The sequence below is a fragment of the Heptranchias perlo genome, chromosome 17 (assembly GCF_035084215.1).
Source record: "Heptranchias perlo isolate sHepPer1 chromosome 17, sHepPer1.hap1, whole genome shotgun sequence".
NCBI lineage: Eukaryota > Metazoa > Chordata > Chondrichthyes > Hexanchiformes > Hexanchidae > Heptranchias > Heptranchias perlo.
In genome coordinates, this window is record NC_090341.1 from 57,140,155 (window position 1) to 57,154,638 (window position 14,484).

Below are 14,484 nucleotides of genomic sequence, written 5' to 3' on the forward strand. Positions count from 1 at the left end.
TCTCTCCCTCTTCCCCCCCCGCGCTCTCTCTCCCTCTCCCCCCCGCGCTCTCTCTCCCTCTTCCCCCCCCGCTCTCTGTCTCCCTCGTCCCACCGCGCTCTGTCTCCCTCTTCCCCCCGCGCTCTGTCTCCCTCTTCCCCCCGCGCTCTGTCTCTCTCTTCCCCCCGCTCTCTCTCTCTTCCCCCTGCTCTCTCTCTGCCCCCCCCGCTCTCTATCTTCCCCCCCTCTCTCCAGCTTCCCCCCCGCGCTCTCTCTCCCTCTTCCCCCCGCGCTCTCTCTCCCTCTTACCCCGCGCTCTCTATCCCTCTTCCCCCCCGCGCTCTCTCTCCCTCTTCCCCCCCCGCGCTCTCTCTCCCTCTTCCCCCCCCGCGCTCTCTCTCCCTCTTCCCCCCCGCGCTCTCTCTCCCTCTTCCCCCCCGCGCTCCCTCTCCCTCTTCCCCCCCCGCGCTCTCTCTCCCTCTTCCCCCCCCGCGCTCTCTCTCCCTCTTCCCCCCACGCGCTCTCTCTCCCTCTTCCCCACCCGCGCTCTCTCTCCCTCTTCCCCCCCCGCGCTCTCTCTCCCTCTTCCCCCACCCCCGCGCTCTCTCTCCCTCTTCCCCCCCCGCGCTCTCTCTCCCTCTTCCCCCCACGCGCTCTCTGTCCCTCTTCCCCACCCGCGCTCTCTCTCCCTCTTCCACCCCCGCGCTCTCTCTCCCTCTTCCCCCCCCCGCGCTCTGTCTCTCTCTTCCCCCCGCGCTCTGTCTCCCTCTTCCCCCCGCGCTCTGTCTCCCTCTTCCCCCCGCGCTCTGTCTCCCTCTTCCCCCCGCGCTCTCTCTCCCTCTTCCCCCCGCGCTCTGTCTCCCTCTTCCCCCCGCGCTCTGTCTCTCTCTTCCCCCCGCGCTCTGTCTCCCTCTTCCCCCCGCGCTCTGTCTCCCTCTTCCCCCCGCGCTCTGTCTCCCTCTTCACCCCGCGCTATCTCTCCCTCTTCCCCCCCCGCGCTCTCTCTCCCTCTTCCCCCCCCGCGCTCTCTCTCCCTCTTCCCCCCCCCGCGCTCCCTCTCCCTCTTCCCCCCCCGCGCTCTCGCTCCCTCTTCCCCCCCCGCGCTCTCTCTCCCTCTTCCCCCCCCCGAGCTCTCTCTCCCTCTTCCCCCCGCGCTCTCTCTCCCTCTTCCCCCCGCGCTCTGTCTCCCTCTTCCCCCCGCGCTCTCTCTCCCTCTTCCCCCCGCGCTCTGTCTCCCTCTTCCCCTCGCGCTCTGTCTCCCTCTTCCCCCCGCGCTCTGTCTCCCTCTTCCCCCCGCGCTCTGTCTCCCTCTTCCCCCCCCCCCGCGCTCTCTCTCCCTCTTCCCCCCGCGCTCTCTCTCCCTCTTCCCCACCCCGCGCTCTCTCTCCCTCTTCCCCACCCCGCGCTCTCTCTCCCGCTTCCCCCCCCCGCGCTCTGTCTCCCTCTTCCCCCCGCGCTCTGTCTCCCTCTTCCCCCGCGCTCTGTCTCCCTCTTCCCCCCCCCCGCGCTCTCTCTCCCTCTTCCCCCCGCGCTCTCTCTCCCTCTTCCCCACCCCGCGCTCTCTCTCCCTCTTCCCCCCCCGCGCTCTGTCTCCCTCTTCCCCCCGCGCTCTGTCTCCCTCTTCCCCCCGCTCTCTCTCTTCCCCCCCCGCTCTCTCTCTTCCCCCCCCCTCTCTCCCTCTTCCCCCCCGCGCTCTCTCTCCCTCTTCCCCCCCCGCGCTCTCACTCCCTCTTCCCCCCCGCGCTCTCTCTCCCTCTTCCCCCCCGCGCTCTCTCTCCCTCTTCCCCCCCCAGCGCTCTCTCTCCCTCTTCCCCCCCGCGCTCTCTCTCCCTCTTCCCCCCCGCGCTCTCTCTCCCTCTTCCCCCCCCGCGCTCTCTCTCCCTCTTCCCCCCCGCGCTCTCTCTCCCTCTTCCCCCCCCGCGCTCTCTCTCCCTCTTCCCCCCCCGCGCACTCTCTCCCTCTTCCCCCCCGCGCTCTCTCTCCCTCTTCCCCCCCCGCGCTCTCTCTCCCTCTTCCCCCCCCGCGCTCTCTCTCCCTCTTCCCCCCCCGCGCTCTCTCTCCCTCTTCCCCCCCCGCGCTCTCGCTCCCTCTTCCCCCCCCGCGCTCTCGCTCCCTCTTCCCCCCCCGCGCTCTCTCTCCCTCTTCCCCCCCCCGAGCTCTCTCTCCCTCTTCCCCCCGCGCTCTCTCTCCCTCTTCCCCCCGCGCTCTGTCTCCCTCTTCCCCCCGCGCTCTGTCTCCCTCTTCCCCCCGCGCTCTGTCTCCCTCTTCCCCCCGCGCTCTGTCTCCCTCTTCCCCCCCCCCCGCGCTCTCTCTCCCTCTTCCCCCCGCGCTCTCTCTCCCTCTTCCCCACCCCGCGCTCTCTCTCCCTCTTCCCCCCCCGCGCTCTGTCTCCCTCTTCCCCCCGCGCTCTGTCTCCCTCTTCCCCCCGCTCTCTCTCTTCCCCCCCCCGCTCTCTCTCTTCCCCCCCCCTCTCTCCCTCTTCCCCCCCGCGCTCTCTCTCCCTCTTCCCCCCGCGCTCTCTCTCCCTCTTCCCCCGCGCTCTCTCTCCCTCTTCCCCCCCGCGCTCTCTCTCCCTCTTCCCCCCCGCGGTCTCTCTCCCTCTTCCCCCCCGCGCTCTCTCTCCCTCTTCCCCCCCCGCGCTCTCTCTCCCTCTTCCCCCCCCGCGCTCTCTCTCCCTCTTCCCCCCCCGCGCTCTCTCTCCCTCTTCCCCCCCCGCGCTCTCTCTCCCTCTTCCCCACCCGCGCTCTCTCTCCCTCTTCCCCCCCCGCGCTCTCTCTCCCTCTTCCCCCCCCCGCGCTCTCTCTCCCTCTTCCCCCCACCGAGCTCTCTCTCCCTCTTCCCCCCGCGCTCTCTCTCCCTCTTCCCCCCGCGCTCTCTCTCCCTCTTCCCCCCGCGCTCTGTCTCCCTCTTCCCCCCGCGCTCTGTCTCCCTCTTCCCCCCGCGCTCTGTCTCCCTCTTCCCCCCGCGCTCTGTCTCCCTCTTCCCTCCGCGCTCTGTCTCCCTCTTCCCTCCGCGCTCTCTCTCCCTCTTCCCCCCGCGCTCTCTCTCCCTCTTCCCCCCGCGCTCTCTCTCCCTCATCCCCCCTCCCGCTCTCTCTCCCTCTTCCCCCCCGCTCTCCCTCTCTCTTACCCCCCCCACTTTCACTCTCTCTCTTCCCCCACCGCTCTCTCTCCCTTCCCGCCGCTCTCTCTCTCTTCCCCCTACTCTCTCTCTGCCCCTCCCGCTCTCTCTCTTCCCCCCCCGCTCTCTCTCTTCCCCCCCCCTCTCACTCTCTTCCCCCCCTCTCTCTCTTACCCCCCTCTCTCTCTTACCCCTCGCGCTATCTCTCTTCCCCACCCCGCTCTCTCTCTTCCCCCCCGCTCTCTCTCTTCCCCCCCGCTCTCTCTCTTCCCCCCCCGCACTCTCCCTTCCCCCCCCCTCCCTCTTCCCCCCCGCTCTCTCTCATCCCACCGCGCTCTCTCTCTTCCCCACGCCGCTCTCTCTCTTCCCCCTCCCGCTCTCTCTCTGCCCCCCCTCTCTCTGCCCCCCCTCTCTCTGCCCCCCTCTCTCTTCCCCCCCGCTCTCTCTCTTCCCCCCCCCGCTCTCTCTCTTCCCCACCCCGCTCTCTCTCTTCCCCCCCGCTCTCTCTCTTCCCCCCCCGCACTCTCCCTTCCCCCCCCCTCCCTCTTCCCCCCCGCTCTCTCTCATCCCACCGCGCTCTCTCTCTTCCCCACGCCGCTCTCTCTCTTCCCCCTCCCGCTCTCTCTCTGCCCCCCCTCTCTCTGCCCCCCCTCTCTCTGCCCCCCTCTCTCTGCCCCCCTCTCTCTTCCCCCCCGCTCTCTCTCTTCCCCCCCCGCTCTCTCTCTTCCCCCCCCGCTCTCTCTCTTCCCCCCCGTGCCCTCTCTCTTCCCCCCCCGTGCCCTCTCTCTTCCCCCCACTCTCTCTCTCGTCCCCCCCCCCGCTCTCTCTCTTCCCCCCCCGCTCTCTCTCTTCCCCCCCCCGCTCTCTCTCTTCCCACCCCGTTCTCTCTCTTCCCCCCCCCCGCTCTCTTTCTTCCCCCTCCTCTCTCTCTCTCTTCCCCCCCGCTCTCTCTCTTCCCCCACCCCGCTCTCTCTCTTCCCCCCCGCTCTCTCTCTCTCTCTTCCTCCCCCGCTCTCTCTCTCTCTCTTCCCCCCCTCTCTCTCTTCCCCCCCGCTCTCTCTCTTCCCCCCCCGCTCTCTCTCTCTTCCCCCCCGCTCTCTCTCTCTCTTCCTCCCCCGCTCTCTCTCTCTCTCTTCCCCCCCCCCCGCTCTCTCTCTTCCCCCCCGCTCTCTCTCTCTCTCTTCCTCCCCCGCTCTCTCTCTCTCTTCCCCCCCCGCTCTCTCTCTTCCCCCCCCGCTCTCTCTCTTCCCCCCCGCTCTCTCTCTCTCTCTTCCTCCCCCGCTCTCTCTCTCTCTCTTCCTCCCCGCTCTCTCTCTCTCTCTTCCTCCCCTGCTCTCTCTCTCTCTCTCTCTTCCTCCCCCGCGCTCTCTCTCTCTCTCTCTTCCTCCCCCGCTCTCTCTCTCTCTCTCTTCCTCCCCCGCTCTCTCTCTCTTCCTCCCCCGCTCTCTCTCTCTCTTCCTCCCCCGCGCTCTCTCTCTCTCTTCCTCCCCCGCTCTCTCTCTCTCTCTTCCTCCCCCGCGCTCTCTCTCTCTCTCTTCCTCCCCCCGCTCTCTCTCTCTCTCTCTTCCTCCCCCGCTCTCTCTCTCTCTTCCTCCCCGCTCTCTCTCTCTTCCTCTCCCGCTCTCTCTCTCTCTCTCTACCTCTCTCGCTCTCTCTCTATCTCCCCCGCTCTCTCTCTCTCTCCCTCTTCCTCCCCCGCTCTCTCTCTCTCTCTCTTCCTCCCCCGCTCTCTCTCTCTCTCTTCCTCCCGCGCTCTCTCTCTCTCTTCCTCCCCCGCTCTCTCTCTCTCTTCCTCCCCCGCTCTCTCTCTCTCTCTTCCTCCCGCGCTCTCTCTCTTCCTCCCCCGCTCTGTCTCTCTCTCTTCCTCCCCGCTCTCTCTCTCTCTCTCCCTCTTCCTCCCCCGCTCTCTCTCTCTCTCTTCCTCCCCCGCTCTCTCTCTCTCTCTTCCTCCCCCGCTCTCTCTCTCTCTCTTCCTCCCCCGCTCTCTCTCTCTCTTCCTCCCCCGCTCTCTCTCTCTCTCTCTTCCTCCCCCGCTCTCTCTCTCTCTCTTCCTCCCCCGCTCTCTCTCTCTCTCTTCCCCCCCCGCTCTCTTTCTTCCCCCCCCTCTCTCTCTCTTCCCCCCCGCTCTCTCTCTTCCCCCCCTGCTCTCTCTCTTCCCCCCCGCTCTCTCTCTCTCTTCCTCCCCCGCTCTCTCTCTCTCTCTTCCTCCCCCGCTCTCTCTCTCTCTCTTCCTCCCCCGCTCTCTCTCTCTCTCTCTTCCTCCCCCGCGCTCTCTCTCTCTTCCTCCCCCGCTCTCTCTCTCTCTCTCTTCCTCCCCCGCTCTCTCTCTCTCTTCCTCCCCCGCTCTCTCTCTCTCTCTCTTCCTCCCCCGCTCTCTCTCTCTCTTCCTCCCCCGCTCTCTCTCTCTCTCTCTTCCTCCCCCGCGCTCTCTCTCTCTTCCTCCCCCGCTCTCTCTCTCTCTCTTCCTCCCCCGCTCTCTCTCTCTTCCTCCCCCGCGCGCTCTCTCTCTCTTCCTCCCCCGCTCTCTCTCTCTTCCTCCCCCGCGCTCTCTCTCTCTCTTCCTCCCCCGCTCTCTCTCTCTCTCTCTTCCTCCCCCGCGCTCTCTCTCTCTCTCTCTTCCTCCCCCGCTCTCTCTCTCTCTCTCTTCCTCCCCCGCTCTCTCTCTTCCTCCCCCGCTCTCTCTCTCTCTCTTCCTCCCCGCTCTCTCTCTCTTCCTCTCCCGCGATCTTCCCATGGCTCTCGTTCCGAGCTCCCCTACAAACGCTCTCTCTCTCGCCTCCCCCGCCGCCACCCGCCTTGCCTCCGCCGCCCACCCCGCCTCGCCTATCCCCTCTCTCTCGCGCGCCTTCTCTCCCCTCTCTCTCGCGCGCCTTCTCTCCCCTCTCTCTCGCACGCCTTCTCTCCCCTCTCTCTCGCGGGCCTTCTCTCCCCTCTCTCTCGCGGGCCTTCTCTCCCCTATCTCTCGTGCGCCTTCTCTCCCCTCTCTCTCGCGCGCCTTCTCTCCCCTCTCTCTCGCGCGGCTTCTCTCCCCTCTCTCTCGCGCGCCTTCTCTCCCCTCTCTCTCTCTCGCGCCTTCTCTCCCCTCTCTCTCTCGCGCCTACTCTCCCCTCTCCCTCTCGCGCTTTCTGTCTCCTCTCTCTCGCGCGCTTTCTTTCTCCTCTCTCTCGCGCGCTTTCTTTCTCCTCTCTCTCGCGCACTTTCTTTCTCCTCTCTGTCGCGTGCTTTCTTTCTCCTCTCTCTCGCGCGCTTTCTTTCTCCTCTCTCTCGCGCGCTTTCTTTCTCCTCTCTCCCGCGCGCTTTCTTTCTCCTCTCTCTCTCCCGTGCGCTTTCTTTCCCCTCTCTCTCTCTCTCGCGCGCGCTTTCTTTCTCCTCTCTCTCCCGCGCGCTTTCTTTCTCGTCTCTCTCCCGTGCGCTTTCTTTCTCCTCTCTCTCCCGCGCGCTTTCTTTCTCCTCTCTCTCCCGCGCGCTTTCTTTCTCCTCTCTCTCCCTCCCGTGCGCTTTCTTTCCCCTCTCTCTCTCACCCGCTCGTTTTCTTTCACCTCTCTCTCTCCCGCGCGCTTTCTTTCTCCTCTCTCTTTCTCTCCCGCGTGCTTTCTTTCTCCTCTCTCTCACGCCCGCTTTCTTTCTCGTCTCTCTCTCTCCCGCGCGCTTTCTTTCCCCTCTCTCTCTCTTCCGCGCGCTTTCTTTCTCCTCTCTCTCTTCTGCGCGCTTTCTTTCCCATCTCTCTCTCTCCCGCGCGCTTTCTTTCTCCTCTATCTCTCTCGCGCGCTTTCTTTCTCCTCTCTCTCTCTCCCGTGTGCTTTCTTTCCTCTCTCTCTCTCTCCCGCGTGCTTTCTTTCCTCTCTCTCTCTCTCTCTCCCACGCTCTTTCTTTCTCCTCTCTCTCTCCCGCGTGCTTTCTTTCTCCTCTCTCTCTCCCGCGTGCTTTATTTCCCCTCGCTCTCTCGTGCGCTTTCTTTCTCCTCTCTATCTCGCTCGCTTTCTTTCTCTCCTCTCTCTCTCTCGCGCGCTTTTTCTCCTCTCTCTCTCGCGCGCCTTCTCTCCCATCTCTCTCGCGCGCCTTCTCTCCCCTCTCTCGCGCGCCTTCTCGACCCTCCCTCTCGCGCGCCTTCTCTCCTCTGTCACTCGCGCGCCTTCTCTCCCCGCTCACTCGCGCGCCTTCACTCCCCTCTCTCTCGCGCACCGTCTCGACCCTCTCACTCGCGTGCCTTCTCGACCCTCTCTCTCGCGCGCCTTCTCGACCCTCTCTCTCGCGCGCCTTCTCTCCCCTCTCTCTCGCGCGCCTTCTCGACCCACTCTGTCGCGCGCCTTCTCTCCCCTCTCTCTCGCGCGCCTTCTCTCCCCTCTCTCTCGCGCGCCTTCTCACCCCTCTCTCACGCGCCTTCTCTCCCCTCTCTCTCTCGTGCGCCTTCTCTCCCCCCTCTCACGCGCGCCTTCTCACCCCTCTCTCACGCGCCTTCTCTCCCCTCTCTCTCGCGCGCCTTCTCTCCCCTCTCTCTCGCGCGCCTTCTCTCCCCTCTCTCGCGCGCCTTCTCTCCCCTCTCTCTCGCGCGCCTTCTCTCCCCTCTCCCTCTCGCGCCTTCTTTCTCCTCTCTCTCTCGCGCTTTCTTTCTCCTCTCTCTCGCGCGCGATTTCTTTCTCCTCTCTCTCGCGCGCTTTCTTTCTCCTCTCTCTCTCGCACGCTTTCTTTCACCTCTCTCTCGCGCGCTTTCTTTCTCCTCTCTCTCGCGCGCTTTCTTTCTCCTGTCTCGCGCGCGATTTCTTTCTCCTCTCTCCCGCGCGCTTTCTTTCTCCTCTCTCTCTCCCGTGCGCTGTCTTTCCCCTCTCTCTCTCTCCCGCGCGTTTCTTTGTCCTCTCTCTCCCGCGCGCTTTCTTTCTCCTCTCTCTCCCGCGTGCTTTCTTTCTCCTCTCTCTATCCCGTGCGCTTTCTTTCCCCTCTCTCTCTCTCTCCCGCTCGCTTTCTTTCTCCTCTCTCGCTCCCCGCGCGCTTTCTTTCTCCTCTCTCTTTCTCTCCCACGTGCTTTCTTTCGCCTCTCTCTCACGCGCGCTTTCTTTCTCGTCTCTTTCTCTCCCGCGCGCTTTCTTTCCCCTCTCTCTCTCCCGCGCGCTTTCTTTCCCCTCTCTCTCTCTCCCACGCGCTTTCTTTCCCCTCTCTCTCTCCCGCGTGCTTTCTTTCTCCTCTCTCTTCCGCGCGCTTTCTTTCCCATCTCTCTCTCCCGCGCGCTTTCTTTCCCCTCTCTCTCTCTCCCACGTGCTTTCTTTCCCCTCTCTCTCTCCCGCGCGCTTTCATTCTCCTCTCTCTCTCCCGCGTGCTTTCTTTCCTCTATCTCTCTCTCTCCCGCGCGCTTGCTTTCTCCTCTCTCTCCCGCGCGCTTTCTTTCCCCTCTCTCTCTCTCCCACGCTCTTTCTTTCTCCTCTCTCTCTCCCGCGTGCTTTCTTTCTCCTCTCTCTCTCTCCCGCGCGCTTTCTTTCTCCTCTCTCTCCCGCGTGCTTTATTTCCCCTCGCTCTCTCGCGGGCTTTCTTTCTCCTCTCTCTCTCGCTCGCTTTCTTTCTCCTCTCTCTCTCGCACTTTCTTTCTCCAATCTCTCGCGCGCTTTCTTTCTCCTCTCTCTCGCGCGCTTTCTTTCTCCTCTCTCTCGCGCGCTTTCTTTCTCCTGGCTCTCGCGCGCTTTCTTTCTCCTCTCACGCGCGCGCTTTCTTTCTCCTCTCTCTCTCCCGTGCGCTTTCTTTCCCCTCTCTCTCTCTCGCGCGCGTTTTCTTTCTCCTCTCTCTCCCGCGCGCTTTCTTTCTCGTCTCTCTCCCGTGCGCTTTCTTTCTCCTCTCTCTCCCGCGCGCTTTCTTTCTCCTCTCTCTCCCGCGCGCTTTCTTTCTCCTCTCTCTCCCGCGTGCTTTCTTTCTCCTCTCTCTCCCTCCCGTGCGCTTTCTTTCACCTCTCTCTCTCACCCGCTCGTTTTCTTTCTCCTCTCTCTCTCCCGCGCGCTTTCTTTCTCCTCTCTCTCGCGCGCTTTCTTTCTCCTCTCTCTCGCGCGCTTTCTCCTCTCTCTCGCGCGCTTTCTTTCTCCTCTCTCGCGCGCGCTTTCTTTCTCCTCTCTCTCTCCCGTGCGCTTTCTTTCCCCTCTCTCTCTCTCGCGCGCGCTTTCTTTCTCCTCTCTCTCCCGCGCGCTTTCTTTCTCGTCTCTCTCCCGTGCGCTTTCTTTCTCCTCTCTCTCCCGCGCGCTTTCTTTCTCCTCTCTCTCCCGCGCGCTTTCTTTCTCCTCTCTCTCCCTCCCGTGCGCTTTCTTTCCCCTCTCTCTCTCACCCGCTCGTTTTCTTTCTCCTCTCTCTCTCCCGAGCGCTTTCTTTCTCCTCTCTCTTTCTCTCCCGCGTGCTTTCTTTCTCCTCTCTCTCACGCCCGCTTTCTTTCTCGTCTCTCTCTCTCCCGCGCGCTTTCTTTCCGCTCTCTCTCTCTTCCGCGCGCTTTCTTTCTCCTCTCTCTCTTCCGCGTGCTTTCTTTCCCATCTCTCTCTCTCCCGCGCGCTTTCTTTCTCCTCTATCTCTCTCGTGCGCTTTCTTTCTCCTCTCTCTCTCTCCCGCGTGCTTTCTTTCCTCTCTCTCTCTCTCACGCGTGCTTTCTTTCTCCTCTCTCTCTCCCGCGTGCTTTATTTCCCCTCGCTCTCTCGCGCGCTTTCTTTCTCCTCTCTCTCTCGCTCGCTTTCTTTCTCTCCTCTCTCTCTCTCGCGCGCTTTTTCTCCTCTCTCTCTCGCGCGCCTTCTCTCCCATCTCTCTCGCGTGCCTTCTCTCCCCTCTCTCGCGCGCCTTCTCGACCCTCCCTCTCGCGCGCCTTCTCTCCCCTGTCACTCGCGCGCCTTCTCTCCCTGCTCACTCGCGCGCCTTCACTCCCCTCTCTATCGCGCGCCGTCTCGACCCTCTCACTCGCGCGCCTTCTCGACCCTCTCTCTCGCGCGCCTTCTCGACCCTCTCTCTCGCGCGCCTTCTCTCCCCTCTCTGTCGCGCGCCTTCTCTCCCCTCTCTGTCGCGCGCCTTCTCTCCCCACTCTGTCGCGCGCCTTCTCTCCCCTCTCTCTCGCGCGCCTTCTCTCCCCTCTCTCTCGCGCGCCTTCTCTCCCCTCCCTCTCGCGCACCTTCTCTCTCCTCTCTCTCGCGCGCCTTCTCTCCCCCCTCTCTCGCGCGCCTTCTCACCCCTCTCTCAAGCGCCTTCTCTCCCCTCTCTCGCGCGCCTTCTCACCCCTCTCTCGCGCGCCTTCTCTCCCCTCTCTCTCGCGCGCCTTCTCTCCCCTCTCTCTCGCGCGCCTTCTCTCCCCTCTCTCTCGCGCGCCTTCTCTCCCCTCTCTCTCGCGCGCCTTCTCTCCCCTCTCCCTCTCGCGCCTTCTTTCTCCTCTCTCTCTCGCGCTTTCTTTCTCCTCTCTCCCTCCCGTGCGCTTTCTTTCCCCTCTCTCTCTCACCCGCTCGTTTTCTTTCTCCTCTCTCTCTCCCGCGCGCTTTCTTTCTCCTCTCTCTCGCGCGCTTTCTTTCTCCTCTCTCTCGCGCGCTTTCTCCTCTCTCCCGCGCGCTTTCTTTCTCCTCTCTCTCCCGCGTGCTTTCTTTCTCCTCTCTCTCCCTCCCGTGTGCTTTCTTTCCCCTCTCTCTCTCTCCCGCGCGCTTTCTTTCTCCTCTCTCTCTCGCGCTTTCTTTCTCCTCTCTCTCGCGCGCTTTCTTTCTCCTCTCTCTCGCGCGCTTTCTTTCTCCTCTCTCTCGCGCGCTTTCTTTCTCCTCTCTCTCTCCCGTGCGCTTTCTTTCCCCTCTCTCTCTCTCTCTCGCGCGCGCTTTCTTTCTCCTCTCTCTCCCGCGCGCTTTCTTTCTCGTCTCTCTCCTGCGCGCTTTCTTTCTCCTCTCTCTCCCGCGCGCTTTCTTTCTCCTCTCTCTCCCGCGTGCTTTCTTTCTCCTCTCTCTCCCTCCCGTGCGCTTTCTTTCCCCTCTCTCTCTCACCCGCTCGTTTTCTTTCTCCTCTCTCTCTCCCGCGCGCTTTCTTTCTCCTCTCTCTTTCTCTCCCGCATGCTTTCTTTCTCCTCTCTCTCACGCCCGCTTTCTTTCTCGTCTCTCTCTCTCCCGCGCGCTTTCTTTCCCCTCTCTCTTCCGCGCGCTTTCTTTCTCCTCTCTCTCTTCCGCGCGCTTTCTTTCCCATCTCTCTCTCTCCCGCGCGCTTTCTTTCTCCTCTATCTCTCTCGTGCACTTTCTTTCTCCTCTCTCTCTCTCCCGCGTGCTTTCTTTCCTCTCTCTCTCTCTCACGCGTGCTTTCTTTCTCCTCTCTCTCTCCCGCGTGCTTTATTTCCCCTCGCTCTCTCGCGCGCTTTCTTTCTCCTCTCTCTCTCGCTCGCTTTCTTTCTCTCCTCTCTCTCTCTCGCGCGCTTTTTCTCCTCTCTCTCTCGTGCGCCTTCTCTCCCATCTCTCTCGCGCGCCTTCTCTCCCCTCTCTCGCGCGCCTTCTCGACCCTCCCTCTCGCGCGCCTTCTCTCCCCTGTCACTCGCGCGCCTTCTCTCCCCGCTCACTCGCGCGCCTTCACTCCCCTCTCTCCCGCGCGCTTTCTTTCCCCTCTCTCTCTCTTCCGCGCGCTTTCTTTCTCCTCTCTCTCTTCCGCGCGCTTTCTTTCCCATCTCTCTCTCTCCCGCGCGCTTTCTTTCTCCTCTATCTCTCTCTTGCGCTTTCTTTCTCCTCTCTCTCTCTCCCACGCGCTTTCTTTCCCCTCTCTCTCTCCCGCGCGCTTTCATTCTCCTCTCTCTCTCTCCCGCGTGCTTTCTTTCCTCTATCTCTCTCTCTCCCGCGCGCTTGCTTTCTCCTCTCTCTCTCCCGCGCGCTTTCTTACCCCTCTCTCTCTCTCCCACGCTCTTTCTTTCTCCTCTCTCTCTCCCGCGTGCTTTCTTTCTCCTCTCTCTCTCTCCCGCGCGCTTTCTTTCTCCTCTCTCTCCCGCGTGCTTTATTTCCCCTCGCTCTCTCGCGGGCTTTCTTTCTCCTCTCTCTCTCGCTCGCTTTCTTTCTCCTCTCTCTCTCTCTCCCGCGAGCTTTCTTTCTCTCCTCTCTCTCTCTCTCTCGCGCTTTCTTTCTCCAATCTCTCGCGCGCTTTCTTTCTCCTCTCTCTCGCGCGCTTTCTTTCTCCTCTCTCTCGCGCGCTTTCTTTCTCCTCTCACGCGCGCGCTTTCTTTCTCCTCTCTCTCTCCCGTGCGCTTTCTTTCCCCTCTCTCTCTCTCGCGCGCGCTTTCTTTCTCCTCTCTCTCCCGCGCGCTTTCTTTCTCGTCTCTCTCCCGTGCGCTTTCTTTCTCCTCTCTCTCCCGCGCGCTTTCTTTCTCCTCTCTCTCCCGCGCGCTTTCTTTCTCCTCTTTCTCCCGTGTGCTTTCTTTCTCCTCTCTCTCCCTCCTGTGCGCTTTCTTTCCCCTCTCTCTCTCACCCGCTCGTTTTCTTTCTCCTCTCTCTCTCCCGCGCGCTTTCTTTCTCCTCTCTCTCGCGCGCTTTCTTTCTCCTCTCTCTCGCGCGCTTTCTTTCTCCTCTCTCGCGCGCGCTTTCTTTCTCCTCTCTCTCTCCCGTGCGCTTTCTTTCCTCTCTCTCTCTCTTCCGCGCGCTTTCTTTCTCCTCTCTCTCTTCCGCGCGCTTTCTTTCCCATCTCTCTCTCTCCCGCGCGCTTTCTTTCTCCTCTATCTCTCTCGTGCGCTTTCTTTCTCCTCTCTCTCTCTCCCGCGTGCTTTCTTTCCCCTCTCTCTCTCTCACGCGTGCTTTCTTTCTCCTCTCTCTCTCCCGCGTGCTTTATTTCCCCTCGCTCTCTCGCGCGCTTTCTTTCTCCTCTCTCTCTCTTGCTCGCTTTCTTTCTTTCCTCTCTCTCTCTCGCGCGCTTTTTCTCCTCTCTCTCTCGTGCGCCTTCTCTCCCATCTCTCTCGCGCGCCTTCTCTCCCCTCTCTCGCGCGCCTTCTCGACCCTCCCTCTCGCGCGCCTTCTCTCCCCTGTCACTCGCGCGCCTTCTCTCCCCGCTCACTCGCGCGCCTTCACTCCCCTCTCTCCCGCGCGCTTTCTTTCCCCTCTCTCTCTCTTCCGCGCGCTTTCTTTCTCCTCTCTCTCTTCCGCGCGCTTTCTTTCCCATCTCTCTCTCTCCTGCGCGCTTTCTTTCTCCTCTATCTCTCTCGTGCGCTTTCTTTCTCCTCTCTCTCTCTCCCACGCGCTTTCTTTCCCCTCTCTCTCTCCCGCGCGCTTTCATTCTCCTCTCTCTCTCTCCCGCGTGCTTTCTTTCCTCTATCTCTCTCTCTCCCGCGCGCTTGCTTTCTCCTCTCTCTCTCCCGCGCGCTTTCTTTCCCCTCTCTCTCTCTCCCACGCTCTTTCTTTCTCCTCTCTCTCTCCCGCGTGCTTTCTTTCTCCTCTCTCTCTCTCCCGCGCGCTTTCTTTCTCCTCTCTCTCTCTCTCTCTCGCGTGCTTTCTTTCACCTCTCTCTCGCGCGCTTTCTTTCTCCTCTCTCTCTCTCGCATGCTTTCTTTCTCCTCTCTCTCTCTTGCGCGCTTTAATTCTCCTCTTTCTCTTCCGCGCGCTTTCTTTCCCATCTCTCTCTCTCCCGCGCGCTTTCATTCTCCTCTCTCTCTCCCGCGTGCTTTCTTTCCTCTATCACTCTCTCTCTCTCGCGCTTTCTTTCTCCTCTCTCTCGCGCATTCTTTCTCCTCTCTCTTGTGCTTTCTTTCTCCTCTCTCTCTGTTGCGCTTTCTTTCGCCTCTCTCTTTTGCGCTTTCTTTCTCCTCTCTCTCGCGCGCTTTCTTTCTCCTCTCTCTCTCGCGCTTTCTTTCTCCTCTCTCTCGCGCGCTTTCTTTCTCCTCTCTCTCGCGCGCTTTCTTTCTCCACTCTCTCCCGCGCGCTTTATTTCACCTCTCTCTCCCGCGCGCTTTCTTTCTCATCTCTCTCTCGCGCGCTTTCTTTCTCCTCTCTCTCTCTCGCGCGCTTTCATTCTCCTCTCTCTCTCTCGCGCGCTTTCTCCTCTCTCTCGCGCGCTTTAATTCTCCTCTCTCTCTCGCACGCTTTCTTTCTCCTCTCTCTCGCGCGCTTTCTTTCTCCTCTCTCTCGCGTGCTTTCTTTCTCCTCTCTCTCTAGCGCTTTCTTTCTCCTCTCTCTCTCTCTCTCGCGCTTTCTTCCTCCTCTCTCTCGCGCGCTTTCTTCCTCCTCTCTCTCTCGCGGTTTCTTTCTCCTCTCTCTCTCGCGCTTTCTTTCTCCTCTCTCTCTCGTGCTTTCTTTCTCCTCTCTCTTGCGCTTTCTTTCTCCTCTCTCTCTCTTGCGCTTTCTTTCGCCTCTCTCTTTTGCGCTTTCTTTCTCCTCTCTCTCTCTCGCGCTTTCTTTCTCCTCTCTCTCGCGTGCTTTCTTTCTCCTCTCTCTCCCGCGCGCTTTCTTT